The 17,793-nt window shown below is 44.5% G+C and overlaps 1 pseudogene; it reads right to left on the minus strand.

Moving 5' to 3' along the window:
- Positions 1-7,521: 7,521 nt before the first annotated feature.
- Positions 7,522-14,456, minus strand: LOC147707036 (Golgi integral membrane protein 4-like; annotated as a pseudogene).
- Between the last annotated feature and the right edge of the window lie 3,337 nt (positions 14,457-17,793).

A 17,793-nucleotide genomic window follows, 5' to 3' on the forward strand; every position in this document is an offset into this window, starting at 1 on the left:
TAACAAAACACAGCATAGCATAACAAAAAAAGCATAGGATAGCAAAACATAGCATAGAATAACACAACAAGGCATAGGATTGCAAAACAAAACCTAGCATAACAAAACAAGACATAGCATAGCAAAACATAGCATAACAAAACACAACAAAACATAGCATAACAAAACATAGCATAACAAAACACAACAAAACATAGCATAAGATAAAACATAGCATAACAAAACATAGCATTACAAAACATAGCAAAACACAACAAAACATAGCATACATACCAAAACATAGCATAGCAAAAGAGTGGAACAAGCTGGGGTTTGTGGCGGGAGGACTCAATGAAGGGGTTCTTGATCTATGTTTACTTTACCCCCATGTCCTCCTCCAATCTTCAGATATTCAGCAGGCTCATTTGGCACAACATTTCTAAATATTATTGAAATTGGTTGTGCCTTCCTTAAAATCTCTGTTCCTCATTACCCTCCTTCTCTAGCAGCACTGGAGTCTCATAGCCTGGATAGTGACTTTGAGCGTAGGCGGAGTGATAATCTGATTGGTTGTTCAAGCAAGGTTCACCATGATGAGTCTTATACCATTGGCCAGACCAGAGGATGCCTGCTATTTCTGGTAGGTACCACTCCTCCTGCGGGAAGATACAGATCCAACAAGGTATTATGGAGCGGAGTGAGGAATTTAGAGTCAATCGTACATGAATCATGGTGAGGGCTAGCCAAAACAGCATAACCATTGATATTTGCCTCCAATAAGCAAGTCATATGGACTACTTGAGATGTAAAAGGACAATCACATGTGTATTTACTGCCTTTATCATGCTGAAAGCACTCAAACCTTCAGTATCAACCTCAACAGCAGCATTTCTGCAATCTCTCACAATCTTAACACAAAATAGGAATTAACCTCATGGAAAATCCACCTGCTTTATTTTTAAGATTGAAAACCTCAGATTGTTTCAACTGCATTTTTTTATACAATTGTCTGAAAAATACAGAGTAGAATATCTGTGCCCTTTAAACTGTTCAAGTTATGTACGTAATAGAGATTTGATTTAACTTCCTTGAGAGATGTCTGTCTTTCAAGTTTAAAGCGACACTGCATTTAAATATTCACTCAGAGAGTCCCTCCTTACTTCTCTGTTGCTCTAGAGTTTGTCCATCTTTTTTCCATACAGCTGAAAATATTTATTATGATTGTTTTAGATATGTTTATGTTTTAATAGTGATTGATCTTAGTTATCTCTGCTACAAGAAGTATACATATTTCACACAGTTTCTTTGTGCAGCCTGCAGCCACCGATGGCGCAACGAGAACTCATCGAGCGCGCAGATTTTTTTTTTGGGTTGTTGTGACATTACAGAACAAGCATTGGCATAGCCAATAGGTCTCGCCTTTGGGGCCTTATAAGTGTTTAGCCAGAGCTATTGACTTTAGCAATGTCTTTAAGCTGTGCTGTAGAGAAGTGTGGCTGCTGTGCAGCATGCTGAAAAATTTTAATAAAAAAGTGTCAGAAGCATTTTTGTTACCTTATATATGACCAAGAAGGCATTCTGTACAACTGAATGATCATATTAAAAAAATTATTAACAATAAAAAATGTCCACAGTTTTCTTTTGTTCTTTCGATGCTGGCAACTTGTTTCTGCCTATTCCATTGGTTGTTTGTTAAAGGTTTTTTTTGCGGGGGCATAAACAATCGGAGGGTGAAGGTTGGGAACTAGTACCCGCATTATAACACTAGCAGCGGCAAGACGCTAGGGGAGAATCAGCAGATGCCAGATTCAGAGAGTAGGCTGAGTGGAAGCTGAGGTGGTAGTGGTGGTGGTGACTGGTGCGCAGACGATGCTGAGGTGATGCTGAATGATACTCAGGTCTTGCTGAGTGATGATAATGTGGTGGTGTACTTGTGCAAAGGCGATGCTGAGTGATACTGATATGGTACTGAGTGATGCGGTGGTGGCGCTGAGTGATGCTGTAGTGGCGCTGAGTGATGCTGTGGTGGCACTGAGTGATGCTGTAGTGGCGCTGAGTGATGCTGTGGTGGCCCTGAGTGATGCTGTGGTTTAGGGATGCTGTGGTGGCACTGAGTGATGCTGTGGTGGTGCCGAGTGATGCTGTGGTGGCGCAGACTAATGCTGTGGTGGTGTCGAATGATGCTGAGGTGGTGCTGAGTGATGCTGTGGTGGCGCAGTGATGCTGTGGTGGCACTGAGTGATGCTGTAGTGGTGCTGAGTGATGCTCTGGTGGCGCTGAGTGATGCTGTGGTGGCGCTGAGTATTGCTGTGGTGACGCTGAGTGATGCTGTGGTGGCGCTGAGTGATGCTGCACAGCAACATGGGTAGGGTGAGGGGAGGAAGGTGAAGAAAGAAGGCTTGGTGATGGCGATGCAACACAGGAGGGTATGCAATAGGGGGAGGGCAGGAGTGCACTCAAAAGCAACAGGTAAGGGAACAAAAGAAAGCAACACATTGGTGTGTCGAAGCACAACGGAGGGTCCTTGTTGTGGGAAGCAATAGTTGAAGCACATGGGCGAGATCAAGATGGCGTGGAGAAGCAGTCAGGCAACAGAGCTAACCGAGTTGGGTGGGTAGATATGTACATGGGGGAGGAGGCATGAAAGCACATGCACTTACAGCAGTACTTCATAAAAATGAAAAAAGAAGTGATTGTAAATTGTAACGATGCAGATTGTAAAGATGCATGCTACATGCGAAGGACAAACACAAGACTGGCAAGATAAGAAGCAGGCAAATGAGAATGACAAGGAAAGCCAATCAATGGTAAGCAATGGGTGGGATCCAAGTCCCTCCATTTTTTTGGTAGCCACAAAATGCCTTGCAAGACAGTGCATGTGCCGTCTAGTAGGCTCGACCTAAAAACAAAGAAAAATTTGAGGATAAGAAATAAACGAAATGTGATTATGAAGGCCCTGTCGCACAAATAGGCACTCCCCGCAAACTGGGAAGCAAAATCACTGAAAAATGTGTTCATTCACTGCAAAAACAGAGAGTAACCAATCAAGTAAGAGACATGGAAAATGTCATTTTCATTTGAGGTACATGACTAAAAGACCTGCCAGGTAAAATAAACAAAAATAGCATTTTAAAAGTCTGAAACATGGTATCATTGATCTGAGAGGTAGTGCTACCACAGCAGTAGAAGATTATAATACACCGACTTTTGATATTTAAGTCATGCATTAACATAGAAACCCTCAGCCAATTGCATAAGAAAAATGCAGGTGCTTAATAGTCAGAATACCAAGTACACTTGTTTTCTGTTACACTAAAATAGCACGGGGAATTTTTGGATCAACATTCTCTAAATCCTACCAACCAGCAGAAATATTTATCAACCAGTAGAAAAAAAGGAATCCGGGAATGTGAAAACTAATATTATTTTTCATAAAGTGAAGGCAAAAGGGCCTTAAAAATAGCATAAATAAACAATTCATAAACAACCACCTAAACCAGATATTCATGGCAGAGAAGCACCAATAATCCGTTTGGCCCATTTTCCTGGAGCAACACCTGCAAGAAAATGTTCATGTTGGTCACACTATTATAACTTAAGCATTTATTTCCCACTGTAGTACGTACAAGGGGTATTGCGGAGAAATCTAATTAAAAAAAAGTGAGGCTTGTTAAATTATATTTTGGTGCTCTGTCACAGTCTCCTTTGTTGATGTTTGGGACTCTCATAAAAATGTATGTTACCACTTCACCCACAAAAAGTTTTTTTTAAAAAGACTTCCACCAGTTACTAGACTATTGCAACCTTTCCACCTCGGGGGCGCTTTTCTCGTTTCACCTTTCAGCATTAATTAGTAACCAAACTGTTACTACTGTGTGATTCGGGTATGAAAAACTATATAACATACGCTTATTACGGATTGCTCGACTTTACCCTTTGTATAGAAAACATTCCCATGAATCCTTTCCTCAACCCCGATACCCAGACTCCATCTGAAGAAACCTTGATGCCCAAAGCCCTTCTACAGTGATTCCTATGATACAAGTAAGTTAATGGTGATCCAAACACCATTTTACTACATTTAGTAAGAGGCTCTATACAAGAATATGCATCTTTTTTAACGTCTATCATGTTGCAAGTGAGCCTGCACACAAAGCATTCACTGGAAGTAAATGTAAACACTACTAAACACTTTTTGGCAACAATAAAATGAGAAGCAAAAATGCAAGAGAACTACTTTGTGGCTAAAATATATTAAAATTAAATTATCACAAGTGAAGGATCTATTGCTTTTACTAGACTAGCTCGAAGTAGGAAATCTCACCCATAAATATTTTGCTGCTTGTGGAATACAAACAGCATTTCAATGATGAAGAGCGCATATCAAAGTCATTGTTTTTGACCTGAAGACAGTAAAGTCATCACGTGGCTCAAGAATGTCATGGACAATTAACCATAGAGGTTCAGGTGTTTGCAGGCTAGTACCCAAAGAAGGCTTATAAGCTATTTCAACACAACATTACCCCCAGCCCTGTTTTGTGCTGAAGTATGTGATGACAAGGATGTCATGGCGAATGACGTTGAGGCATTATTAATCAAAATGTAAAAGCCTGCTGTAAATATTATTATATTTTAGACAGCGTTTATTCTAACATCCCACATCTCTAGTAATCAACCATTAGCAGGCTACATCTAGCGGCGTGGAGTGCACTGTGGTGATTGAGCTGGTAAAGATTAGAGCGCTCTAGTGTACCATAAATCTGCAGCTCTGAAACCAGAGTACCTGGTCCAGTACACAGAAAGGAAAAAACATGGTTTCCTTGCCGTGATCTCAAACGAAAAACATTACCGTTTGTGAAGAATAAGCAAGATACAGGTAAAGGTCTGGTCTACAGTCAAACGTGAAACCAAAGGCTTAAAAATAATCTTCAATACTCCTCGACACACACCACGACACACAACATACGGGAACAAGATGCGCGCGCCTCAAGTTAAAATAAAATAAGCAAAGGCCGCGCGGCCGTGAAAGTGACACAGCTGCACGGCCACGAAAGTCAAAGCAATGGCCAGCGATGTGGAGGAAGATTTAAGAAAGGCAGATGGCGGGCAGATGGCGGCTGCGTGTATGCACCCTAGTGTGCACGTAAGCTTGAGGCCAGGAAAAGCTTGTGGGTAGCTTGTGGGTAGCACTTTCAAAAATCCCTACCTAAAGTCGAGCAGGTAGCGCATGCGCTGCTCTAGGCTCGATCTAAAAAATAATGAGGCAGATCCTTTCTAACCCCCCACGTACAAACACGTACAAACACTTCCTCGGTTCCCTCCCCCCACAGGGCAGAGAGGTCCCCCTTCTTTCTGCGGTATGTCAGTGATTGAAACGCTGGAGCTTTCTCTCCCTGACAAGTTGCTCCCACCAAGGTCAGAGTAGCCCCCTCCCTGGCAGGGAGCCATTTTGTTCTCTTGTCGCCTGGCAACGGGTACCAACCATTACTTCCCACTCTCTCTCACCACCCTTCAAAAAGCACACCCAGTTACAAGACCACCCCCAATGACAGGGTGCTCTTAAACCTGAACCCAATTAAAATATGGGGTGGCTCACAGGATGACCTCTACAGAGTTCATTTTCATAATGGTGGCCTTTGGCCCTTCCTCTCCCTCCTGACAGAGAGAATCAGTCTTTTTTCTACCCAGGATCCACAGTAGCATAATAAATTCTGTCATAATGTATTTTAATATAAACCAGTCTTCCGTGGCATTCTTGTGGCCGGGCTTATAAATTAGATACCGGACCCGGACAGGTCTTCTGTCCTTGAAGCTCTCTATAGTCTGTGGGGAAGCAGGGGAACATTTACCTTTGAAGGCCGGCGCCTTTGAAAAACCGGTAGGGGCTGGAGCAGAGCACGTTGCAGGACATGCTTACGGTGATATGGTGACCCGCTGAGGCCTCTCAAGAGTTAAAATGCTGCAATAGAATGCTTTGAAGGAAATCTCAGTTAACCTGTTATAAGTGGCTTCTACAAGCGTCAGTTCAGCAGATAAAACCTTATATTGCATTGTATTATAATTGCATTTATATAGCTCCTGCTTCCACTGATAGAGTGTGAGGCGTTCGGTCCATATATGCAATGGAAACAAACGAAAGAAAATCAGGCTAAAGGAAAATGCCCACTAAAACCATTAGTCACCCATAGTAATAGTTCGAAGATGTGAATGTAATGCAATGAAATGTTCCCCATTACAGCTGAGTCTGGGTCCACAAATCTACATGTCAGCAACTGAAGTAGCTAGACATCATTTCTATCTGGTCACCTGGAAATTTCACCAGAGTAGTCCACTTGTTAGGTTGAATTTTTTAATGTTTTTTATATTTCTATGTTTTCTTAAAGAGTATAAGGATCACTGGATGTGTGGGATTCCACAAACTGAGTTCATGTATAATCATTCTTTGAGGGCTGATTTCGCATTTGAAAGACGGTGCTCTATTTGACAGAGTGGCGGAGAGCATTACCTCCATCATGCTGATGGACCACGTCCCTCAGATTTAGGGATGATCATCAGTCCAGCGGCCATCTCTGAACAGTGAAAGGAATAGCCATCATGAAGGTAAGTAACAAAGACTTAGTATTTAAAAAGTATAGCGGTGGTGTACGGGTACCACTGTGCTAAGAGACATCATGACAAAAAAATGTAAATCAAAGGGCAGCAGAGGGACCTTTGTCAAAAAAGTGCTAAACTAATAAAAAAAAACTAAGTGGGCAAAAAGTCTGCAAAGGATATTTGAATCCCCTTGGCACTGCCATTGTGAGAAAGGGGATGTGTATAATGGCTGGGTGGAGAAGGTAACATGGCTGCTGCTGTTCTCTTCTGGGTGGAGAGGTGGTTGGCTTTCATTTGTCTGTCTTGGCTGGAGTGAGTAGGAAGATTCTACTCCTCTCTTCTGAGCGTGAAGAGTAGGGTGACTTCCACAGCTTTCTTCTGGGTGGAAAAAAGTTCTATGTCTTCCATTATTCTCTGCTGGGAAGGGGAGAATAAAAGAGCACCCAATACTCTCTCTCGGGTGGAAGTGGATGTCATTGCTTCCATTATGCCCCGCTGAGAGAGGGAGAGCAGTTTCCACAAATCTCTGCTGGCTGAGAGGCAGTGAATTCTCTTTGAATGAAGAAGAGTAGCCTGGCTTCCATTAGTCTCTACTGGTTGATCGGGAATAAGATTTTCCACTGCTGTCATCAGCAAGGGGGAGAGTAATATTGCTTCCAGTACCTGGCTCGCAAGAATGGAGTAAATTCCTAATTTGGCCCCTTTGATGGAGAACTTGCACAGCCCCTTTCTCTTTCACACACACTGGAGTACAGGGCTATCAAAGGTTGTTAGCTGTCTCTCCGTGTGGCACTGAAGGTCAGATTTCCTGTGTACTCGCCAATAGGGCGTAAAAGGCATCCCTTTCTTGTCCACCGTCCAGGTCAGAATGTCATAGCCAATAATCATGTTACCAAATTTATCATAGTAAATGGTGATGGTTCTGATGGGGAAGTTTATCGTCATTAATTATTTCAGTAGCTCGTCTCCAGCCTGGATGCTATTCACCATCCTCTAGAAACGCACGGCAAGGCCATCTCTATCCTTTGCTAGCCACAGACGCAAGGCTGGTTGTGGCAGAACTTCAAGAGACCCTGTCCAGGGTACCAAAAATTCTGATAGAGTCTGCATTTTGTTCAGCACTTTCTGGAGTTTTCTTCCCAGAGTCTGTCGGCGTCTCTAGAGTATTCGCTTGTAGGCCAGTCAGAACTTCAAGAGACCCCCCCCCCGCCCGGGGTACCAACAATTTTATGACAGATTCTGCAGTCTGGGCAGCACTTTCTGGGGTTTTCTTCCCAGAGTATGTCGGCGACTCCAGAGTGTTCGCTTGGAGGCCAGTCAGAACTTCAAGAGACCCTGTCCGGGGTACCAACAATTTTATGTGAATAAGGGCAGCACTTTTTGGGATTTTCTTCCTAGAGGCTGTCTGCATCTCAAGGGTGCCGCTCGCAGCCTTGCTCCTGGTGTGAACACTTTGACTGTCGCTGCTATTGTGGGGATAAGGAGAAATCTCCCGTACCTTGTCTGGACTGTTTGGAGAAACACGGGGAACGCCTGAAGTCTATCTGGCCAGCGAGGGCGGGACTGCGAGTCCCAGCCGGAGTAGCGCTTTGAACATCAGCGCACCTGCGACTCTCCCCGCCCTCTCTCCTCCTACCTACATAACCCCACCCACCTACGCGCACACGGGACGCGCGCGGGCTGAAGCCCGGGGCGAAGCCCGGGCAAAGGGCGGGCCCTCTGAGGCCCTCGTAGGCCAGAGTAGGCTGGGCTGGGCCCACCCTCTTTCGTCTGCCGTGTGTGTATTGGTTCATTTAGCTTTAGTCCTTGACACAGGTATCAGACATGCCATCACCGGCTTTGGAGGGAACATCTGTGAAGACGGGGGGAATCAGAAATGGGACCTTGGACAATTATTTTTCTCGGGCACTGGGTGATGGGGATAAGGAAACCTCTCTGGCAGAGTGCAGGGCGGAGCGTCGCCGCTCTATTGAGAACCTGAAAAACAGGCCCCTTGCCGATATTTCTATCCCCAAGAGGGAGGCACCTTTAACATTAGTGAGGAGCTATTATCCCAGGACGGCGTCCCTCTTTTGCTGAGGGATTGCATTCCTAACCTCTGTCTATCTACCAAGCAGGTCCCTAGTGTCACCCCCCCTCCCCCCAGTCCCAGCTGTATGGCTGTTGATTTAACTACTCAGCCCCTCCCAGCAGCTAAACCTAGGAAAGCTAAGCCAAAGCAAGTAGTTGTGGCAGAGATGCATGGCCCTCCCCCAAACAAGCGAAGAAGGAAGACGAGGGGAGGGCAGGGTAAAACTAAAATCCCCCACTCTGATTTCGGGAAAGCCTCTAAGCCCCCCCCCTATCTCTGATAGGATAATGGTGGATGCGCGTAAATCCCCCCCCCCCCCGTTAAGGGTACTAATATTACCGATCTTGTTGATGCCCCTGGGAATAATCCATCTAATGCATCAGCCCCCGTTGCCCCTTTAGGCAACCTGGAATTCCTACTCAGGTCACTGCTCCTGCCCATCAGTGAGAGCATAAAGAAAGTAGAGATTAGACTCACTATCTTGGAGGCAACAATAAGTAGTATGAAATCCTCGGTTATCACCCAAGGTAGACCCTCTGAGTCTAATCCCCCTTCCATTACCCCCTTTAACCCCCAAACCCTTCTAGCTAACCCGGGACCCCCCTTGGTGACTACTGCTGTTCCCCTTCCACAACCTCTTATGGCTAATTTAGCCCTGACTCAACATTGCAAACCTATTATTCCATCTTCACAACCAGTAGGCTCAGTCCCCCCTGTGACAACTTCCGATGGGGCTTTATTCACTGACAGCATTGCTCCCCCACCCCCTGAGAAGCCTGCCCCCAGACCCCGGAGTCCCAACCTTCCCCCAGAGGCTAACGGTTTTATGGTAGTTATGGCTGGTGTTCCCCCTCTTGAAGTGGGTGAAGGTGAGAACTTTCGCTCACTTAAAAGTAAAGTTATTAAATGGTTGAACTGGAACAGACCCCTCCCGGCCTATCTTAACAATGAAATTATCATGGTGAGAAGGGTACCCTGGCTGGGTACAACTAGAAAATCTATAACTGGGGATTGTATTATGGTGAGCTTTCGAGATCCAAGGACTGTTCTTCATATATGTGCCGGGTCGAATAGATCTCTCTAATCCACCATTCGGACTCTGTCAGTGTCTTTTTTCTTCCCCCCTACCCATATGTACCATGATCAAGTCCAAGGTAAATGGACGAGGGTTGATCGGAGGGGTAGACATTGTGGGTATACAGCACAACCGGTTTTTCAACCCCCGGCGACACCCTTCTATGATTACAATTGATTTAGCTGTCTTAACGGACTGGATGGTGTCGACTGACTGCCCCCAGCCTTAGATTCCACCCCACCCTTTCCTGGCAATGGTTTTGTTGTAACACCTGGCATTAGTTCTTCTCTTATTCCCACCCCTGTATTATTGTCCCGGTGTACTTACCCTCTCAGGGAATAGGAACCTTAAATATCAATCCAGTTGCTGATATGGGCCAAAGCTCGGTAGTTGTATCATCTCCCACCTTCTCACAGGTGCATATAATTCCGCAGGGAGTTATATCAAATGTCCCTGCTGTTTTTCCTGTTTCAATGGTTCCCCTAGTTGCCAACAAACCCTCAATTACCCTTGTACCAGCGTTAATTAAACCTTCCCCCTGTTTACCTGGTTTTAAGTTTGCTAGTTGGAATGTTGCAGGGTGGAGTCGGCAAACGTCGTCTCTAGGTTGGAGTGAAATCCTTTCTGACTTTGACGTTTTATGTTTACAAGAGACCTGGGTAACCACTGATATTAACCTTGATGGATTTGTGTCATATAACAACTTGGCACAAAGGTCTGGTATGGGTAGGGCTAAAGGGGGGTTAGTAATATTACTTTCTGTGAACTTTCCAGCTTGTATGAAATCACACCAGTCTGTGGGTCACCACTCCCAAATCTTAATCCTAGAACATGTAAATGGCCATGTAATTATGGTGATTAACCACTATAATAACTTGTTCGATGCATCTAATACTACAGTGGTGGAGGAGTTGGGTTCTGCCATGAGCAACATCCGAAAGGGCATTCATAAATCAATGGATATCATTTGGGGAGGGGATTTTAACATACGTACCTGTCCTCATTCATTCACTAGAATCTGTGGATATGACGGGGATAATGGGGAAAACCGGGCACACTTTGTTCACTCACCATATGGTGATTCCCTTAATTCTCTTATGTTAAGCATGGACCTTATGATTCACCCTCCGGCTGCAGATGTTGATGGCAAACCTGTCCCAACCTTTGTAGGATTGAATTCGGCTTCTGTTATTGACCACTTATTGGTCTCTACGCATCTTGTTCCCTTTTGTACGGTTCCCATTGTTGCCGACCTTGGAAGTAGTGACCACAATGCTATCACCATGTTGATTTCTGCCTGGGGGTTACCAGCAAACAGTCACCATTCGATAATTGAAGATGTCACCCCCTGTAGACAGAATGGTATCCGTATAAAGTGGTGTTTGGACAACTCCGAGAAGTTAAAGGTTAAAATCATAGAAGCTGGGTTTGCCGCAATATATAAATGTTTAGATCCAGAGGCTCTCTGTGAGTGCATTATAGCTAATTTTGTAGAACTCGGCACTGTTATAAAAAGTTGTCTTACTATCACCAAAGCCCGAATTAAGAAGGAAAATGTGGGTTGGTTTGATAGCATGTGTACCAAATCTCTGCGGGAACTTAAGCAGACTCTAACTAAACATCCCAGAGACAGGGAGGCTATTAATTCCCTTAGACTTACATATAAAAATAATCTCATACGTAGGAAGCAAGAGCTAAGGGAACAAGCTTGGGATGCTCTCAATCAAGCATCTGCATTGCGTGATAGTAGGCTTTTTTGGTCTACGGTCAATAGTCCCTTTCTTGCAAAAGAAGATTTCCCCATAATGTCAGCCCAGGTTAGCGAAGCGAACTGGGTTGCCCATTTCTCTGGAATTTGTAATCCGCCCAGGGAGGATTGTGTCAGTTTTCCTACCACGATGCCTGAAACAAAGTTACCCCTGGACATCACACTATCAGAGGTTGTTACTGCTATTAGTAGGAGTAAAGGGGGAAAGGCACTGGGACCCGATGGGGTCCCGGTTGACCTGTATAAATCCAACCCGACACTTTGGAGCCCACTCCTAACACAGGTGTTTAACGCTTCAGTCCTGGAGAGTACACCACCTACCTGGAGCAAATATATAATTTTACCCATCTACAAGAAGGGAGATAGAGAGGCCAAGAACTATCGCCCTATCTCCCTTCTTGACTCCTCCCTTAAGATCATGAGTAGGGTTCTCCTGACGCGGTTGGAGGAATGGGCGGAGGAAAACAACATTTTGGCTGAATCCCAATATGGCTTCCGCAAAGGACTGGGGACAACTGAGCAGTGCATTAATCTTGACCTCCTCATTGGAAAGTATACGAAAGCGAAACAGGGCTCTTTATTTCTCTATTTCGCCGATCTTTCGAGTGCCTTTGACCTAGTGGACCATAATTTGCTATCGTCCACTTTATTGGGTATGGGCGCTCCCCCAGCAATTATATACTTCCTGGCCAGACTCTACATTAAGTTATCAGCCCAGATCTGTTTTGGCCAGGCAGGTGAATGCACAGGGAAAATTAAGGTCAAGTCAGGCATAAGACAAGGCTGCGTGCTGGCCCCCCTGCTCTTTTCCCTCTTTATAAATTCTATAGAGTCCGAATTGAAGAAGGTACAGGCTGACTCTCCGCAGGTTGGTGGCCACTCTGTGCCAGTCCTGCTATATGCCGACGACACGGTATTACTTTCGTGCACTCCAAATGGGCTTCAAAAATTAATGAATTATTTTTACGACTTCATCAAGGAGAGGAAATTGAAAGTTAATAACTCCAAGACTTATATTATGGCTTGTGGTAAACGGATGAAACTCTTAAAGCGGTTTCATTTTAATAATCATAAAATTGAGGTGGTGGACGGATTCTGTTACCTTGGAGTAACTTTTAATAACGAAGGGACTTGGACACAAGAGATTCTAAACGTAAATGCTAGGATGGCTAAAAGCTCCTCTGGAGTTTTTCGCTTTGCATCTAAGCTAGGTAGTCGCCGCATACTAGACATGTTAGATATCCATAGGCACAGGTGTGTATCTATTGCTCTATATGGTTCTGGTATATGGGGCTATTGTCCGCACTGGGAACTACAAGTCACCGAGAATGGGTTCCTTAAAAGACTCCTTTGTTTACCCCCCTCGGCTTCCAATGAATTGTGTCATAGCGAGGTGAGCATGCATCATTTAACAGACCTGATGGGAAAGAGACCTTTAATGGTCTGGAGGTCAATATGGGCTAAAGACGAGACTGATTTTACCAGGCAGATTATTTTTGTTTGCCTTAAAACGGACAAAGCCTGCAAGATTCCCTGGTTAAACTATGTTTCATCTTCCTATAGTGATATTTTTAACCTAGACATTGTTAATGACCCCCATAGTGCTGTTACTGTTTCTAAAAAGGAACTCAAAAATGTCTTTATTGGGACCACATCTAACTTACGCAGGGCGAAATGCAACTCCATGTCAACTCATGTATTTTATTATTCTAATATGTTGGAAGACAAGGGCATGCCTATGTACCTTAAATCTATTACCAAGCAATCGCATCAGTTTGTTCTCACGAGGTTAAGACTTGGTATTGTACATAACCTAGTGGCCTTCCCAGTGATGAAAATACATAGCCAATTCCCCTGCCCCTGTGATGGCCTATCCAGGCAAAGCACCTTGCACTATATGCTTATCTGCCCTCTCTATATGCACCTTCGCCGTTATTACCTCAGACCTATTTTTAGAAAATACTCAGTGTATACTACAGCCCAAGCTCTGAAATTGTTATTTGCACTTGACTCCGTAGATATCTGCTTTTTTACCGCTACCTTTTTACTCAAAGCTGTTTCGTATAGGAAAAGTCTGGTGTTTTAATATCTTTTAAATCCCAATACTGATGAGTTATTGTCTCCACTGTAATGTTTGCACTCTGCGTTTTTTATATTGTATGCTTTTGTGATTGTTTTTAATAATCAAATAAAGCTTTGAAATTGACATAGAATTGAGTATTCGCTTGTAGGCCAGTCTGTTCGCGAATACGCTGCAATTCAGCTTCAAAGGCTCGGGAATGCTTCTTATTTGGGGTCTGTAATTGCAATTGGTGGTGCCTCAGGGCTGGGACCAGCTTATAGCTTGGTATGCTCCGAAGAGCTTCATTCAGCTGGTGCATCTTATTCATGTGCTCCTATGCACTAACCAGCTTAGTGCGGACCTCTTCAAATGCATTGCGAAGAACCGTACTGTCATCAATTAGTTTCGAAATTGTATCCAGCAGCATCTCCACGTGGTTCTCATTCTCCCGCTGAAGCTGTGCGTATTTCTGGTTGTGGCTCTCCAATGCACGCTGGTTTTCCAGCTTTAGAGAGTTATACTGCGCCTGTAAGTCCAGGAGCTGCTTCTTAGCTCCTTCATGCTGGTTCTTCAGGGTCATGTGCCGAGAGGGGAGGGAGACGTTGTGGTTCATGGCGCCTTCCTTCTCTTTGCTCAGGGCTTCTTGAGCTTTTAATTTATGTACCCCAAAATCTTCTTTGGTCTCCTTGTGCTCCGCACGCTCCTTCTGAAGGGACTGCTCCAGGCTGGACCGCTGCTCATACATCACTTCCAGCAGGGCAGAGAGCCTCTCCTGCTGCTGCTGCTGGAACTGTGAGTGTCTGTACAGATAGAGCACGGACCCCAGGCACGTCACGAAGGCCAGCAGGCAGAAGAATGCCTGCAGAATCCTCATCTGCCTGCGAAACCCGCAGGCGCAGAGTCCCATCGTGGCCGGAGAGCTTGGTTACTCGTCAGAAGGGCCGAGCCTCAGACTCCCATGATCATCTTGACGGCAATGTCCGACTGACAGACTTATGGGCCCTGCGCGGGCCTATATAGCCCTGCTCAGCCTCCCGGATTATGACGTTGTTGTGATTCACAGCGCAGCACTGTGACGTGGAGTCAACGCGCCTTTCGTCCCATACAGCATCAACCCTGGATGTCTAAGTAGTCCGCACCCTGAGCAGCGCAGCTTTGCCATCCCGTGTGTAGGTCACTGCACGTGCAGTGCGCCTTTCCGGGGCACGCCTGGCCCATCAGAGCCTGTGAGGAGGCTCCTCGAGCCCTTGGCATGGATGAGTGTGATCAAAAACTCTCAGGCGAATCTTCCTGCAGGAAGCACGTGGCCTTCGACGCACAGCGCATCCCTTTTTTTCCGTGGAAGTAGCCCGTTTTCACAACGCTGCCCTCTGTGCGTCCGGAGGGACCAGAGCAGAGCGTCTGCAGCCAAACTCTCATCAGATCTGACACCAGAACACCTCCTGGTACCGGAAACCCACAAATCACCAGGTCCCGAGCCAGGTGGAATACAAAGAAATAGCAATAAACAAAGTTTTAGGGCTTTCCATCGTTAACACACAATCTAAATCGCTCTCTATGTGCGCAGGTGCTAACGCGTCTTTAGCCCTTGGGTGAGGCTGCCTGCGGCCCACGCAGGGAGCCCCCATTGTAGAGCCGCCACCACCTTAGTGCCACAGGAGGGCACACCCGACATGCTAGTGTTTGGACCCACTGGGGGTCCTGCGCTGTAAGGTTCAATTTTCCATGAAAAAGTCCCAGCTCTACCGCCCATCCAACTAACCAGGATCAGAAACCCTTCCTATCAGGGCCACTGTAATTATATGATTTTTTTGTCCCCTGCGTTTTCCACATAATTAGGAATTTGGCGCATGGGCTATACAATCCATAATCTGCTGCATAATTTACAGATTTTGGGGATTTTTTTTTTTAACTCAAACAAGTTACTTAAAAAAAAAAAAACAGCAACCCATGTTGCCATGCAGTGGAAAGCCCTTCACAAAGGTTGATTGGTCATCTTTCAGTAGCTTATTGGTACTTTGGTGAGATCTTTGCTAAAACACTGATAAAAATAGTGAAAATGACAACATTTTGAAGTCATTCTATCACAAAATGTGCTGTATTATGCCACCTAATTTGCCTCTTCTTGCTGAATAATTTAGTCACCACGGCTGCTTAATTTGGTCATCTCCTGCTGCTTAATTCCAGTGGCGCTGCTTATAAACTAGACCCCACTCCTAAACATGGTTCCCTATGTTCATTCTTTTATAGTCCGTTTGTATTTTAAATGTGTTCTCGAATGCGGGCGCACTGAAGTTGCTTCAAAGTGGAAAAAGCACTGTAAATATGATCTAAGAAATATGTGTTTTTTCTTTTATGATGCAATGCATGATGTAAAAGGCTGCGTCTTTGCACCATATGAGCGGCTTTGGTGTATTCCTGAACATTCTGCATCGAGCTGTTGCCCTGAGTACTTGTGACTCCCAAAGGGCCCTCGAATTGTCTTCTTGAATTTTTCTCAGATAATACGGGGCAGATTTACAAGCCCCTTGCGCCACTTTTGCGCCATTTTTCCCATGTTAAAAATGACGCAAATGTGGCTCAAGGGGCTTGTAAATCTGCCCCTAATTCCTTAAAAGGACTTTGAGTATTTAATTCAAAAGGCTTGAAAGCCATCTACTGGGCCTTTGCATAGCAGAGACAGTTTGTTCCTTTTAAAGCTAAGCAGTGTTTGTTTCCCTCCTCTCTCCCCCAGTAAATCTTTGATTGAGAGTCCTTATAAATCACAAAAAAATATACACAAACGCTTCTTATGCAATCAGTGGGATTAGCAGTGCTGACACACAACAGCCCATGCACGTATTGGTACAGCATGGGCTGCGGCAGCGCACACTGCCCTACCACGGGGTCTCCCCAGTCCTGCCCTGAAGTGAACTAGCTATCTAATGCTCCATTCCCATTCAAGTCCCCGGCCTCTCTTCTGAAACCACAGTGGCACAAGCCAAAGTGTGTAAAATCCGGTGAGGGCATAAAACAAGCATTTGCAATGCAATAGGTCTCGCATTTACACGAGATAAGCTATTGGTATTGTAAATGACAGTGCCTTTTATTTATGTTTAAAAAACCAAAATATGAATAAAAGGCATGGCCATTTACAATGCCAATAGCTCAAACTTGCGTAAATGCGAGACCTATTGCAGTGCAAATGCTTGATGATAATTGTTTTTGGGCACACAGTGTTGCATGAGTTTCGATTGGGGCACATTTCACTTAAGGCACCAGAATATTGATATAGATATATATATTTTTTAATAATGACAGGTACCCCTAAACAAGGACTTCATTGCCCGAAATACATTTGGTGAGCACTTGCACCGTTATCCAGGATGCTAGGTGTATTCCGACATGCCACTGAAAAAAGTCTAGATGACCATTAATTCACCAATAAAAGGTAGAAATCAAAATGCCTCCTTTGTGAACCCAGAAAACCTTTACAATAAACATGGATTACAATTGATTACTTGGATGAAAGCTGGATTCTAGTTGCCTGATTCTGCTGACTTGTGCTTTTGTGGCTGTACAGCCTGACGCTGGACGCAAGGGCACAACAGCTGAACTTTGGGATTTAATGCTCATGCTACTGGGACAGGGCACGATTCAAGCTTGCGTGTCAAATTTTTGCCTTTGAGCATTTTCAAAAATCTTTAAGTGTCTAGGCTGATGCCTGCTTGGGTTTAATCCAGTTGGAGCCTATCATTTAATGTGGGACATGACTAGGCTGATTAAGATCTGGATGATAGTTTTGATGGTAAAGTATTTTCTAATTAGTTTTATTTTTCGGAGCTGAAAAAAGCAGGACAAAGTCACTACACCTGTCCGAGGCTTTATCGAAAGGTCTTCACCAACAAGGATACTGAGGCTTTTACCCACTTTTTTAGGGATAGGAGGAGCACCCACCTTCAAAGGGGATTCCAGCTGAGCAGTTTATTTTTGATCATCGCAATCTCAGTTTTGTCCGAATTCAGCTTCAGCTAATGGAAATTCATCCAGTCATGGATGTATAACGTGGTGGTCTGAAAAAACTCTATGGGCCAGATGTATCAAGGCTTTTGCGAGTCGCAAAGGCCGAAATTCGCTCGCAAACAGCCTTTTTGCATTTTTTCATATGTATGAAAAAATCACAATTTAAGGAATCGCAATAATTTACAATTCTTTATTTTGCCATAGCATTTAAGGAATCGCAAATTTTGCGATTCTTGAAATGA

The sequence above is a fragment of the Lissotriton vulgaris genome, chromosome 6, assembly GCF_964263255.1.
Source record: "Lissotriton vulgaris chromosome 6, aLisVul1.2, whole genome shotgun sequence".
In the NCBI taxonomy this organism is placed as follows: domain Eukaryota; kingdom Metazoa; phylum Chordata; class Amphibia; order Caudata; family Salamandridae; genus Lissotriton; species Lissotriton vulgaris.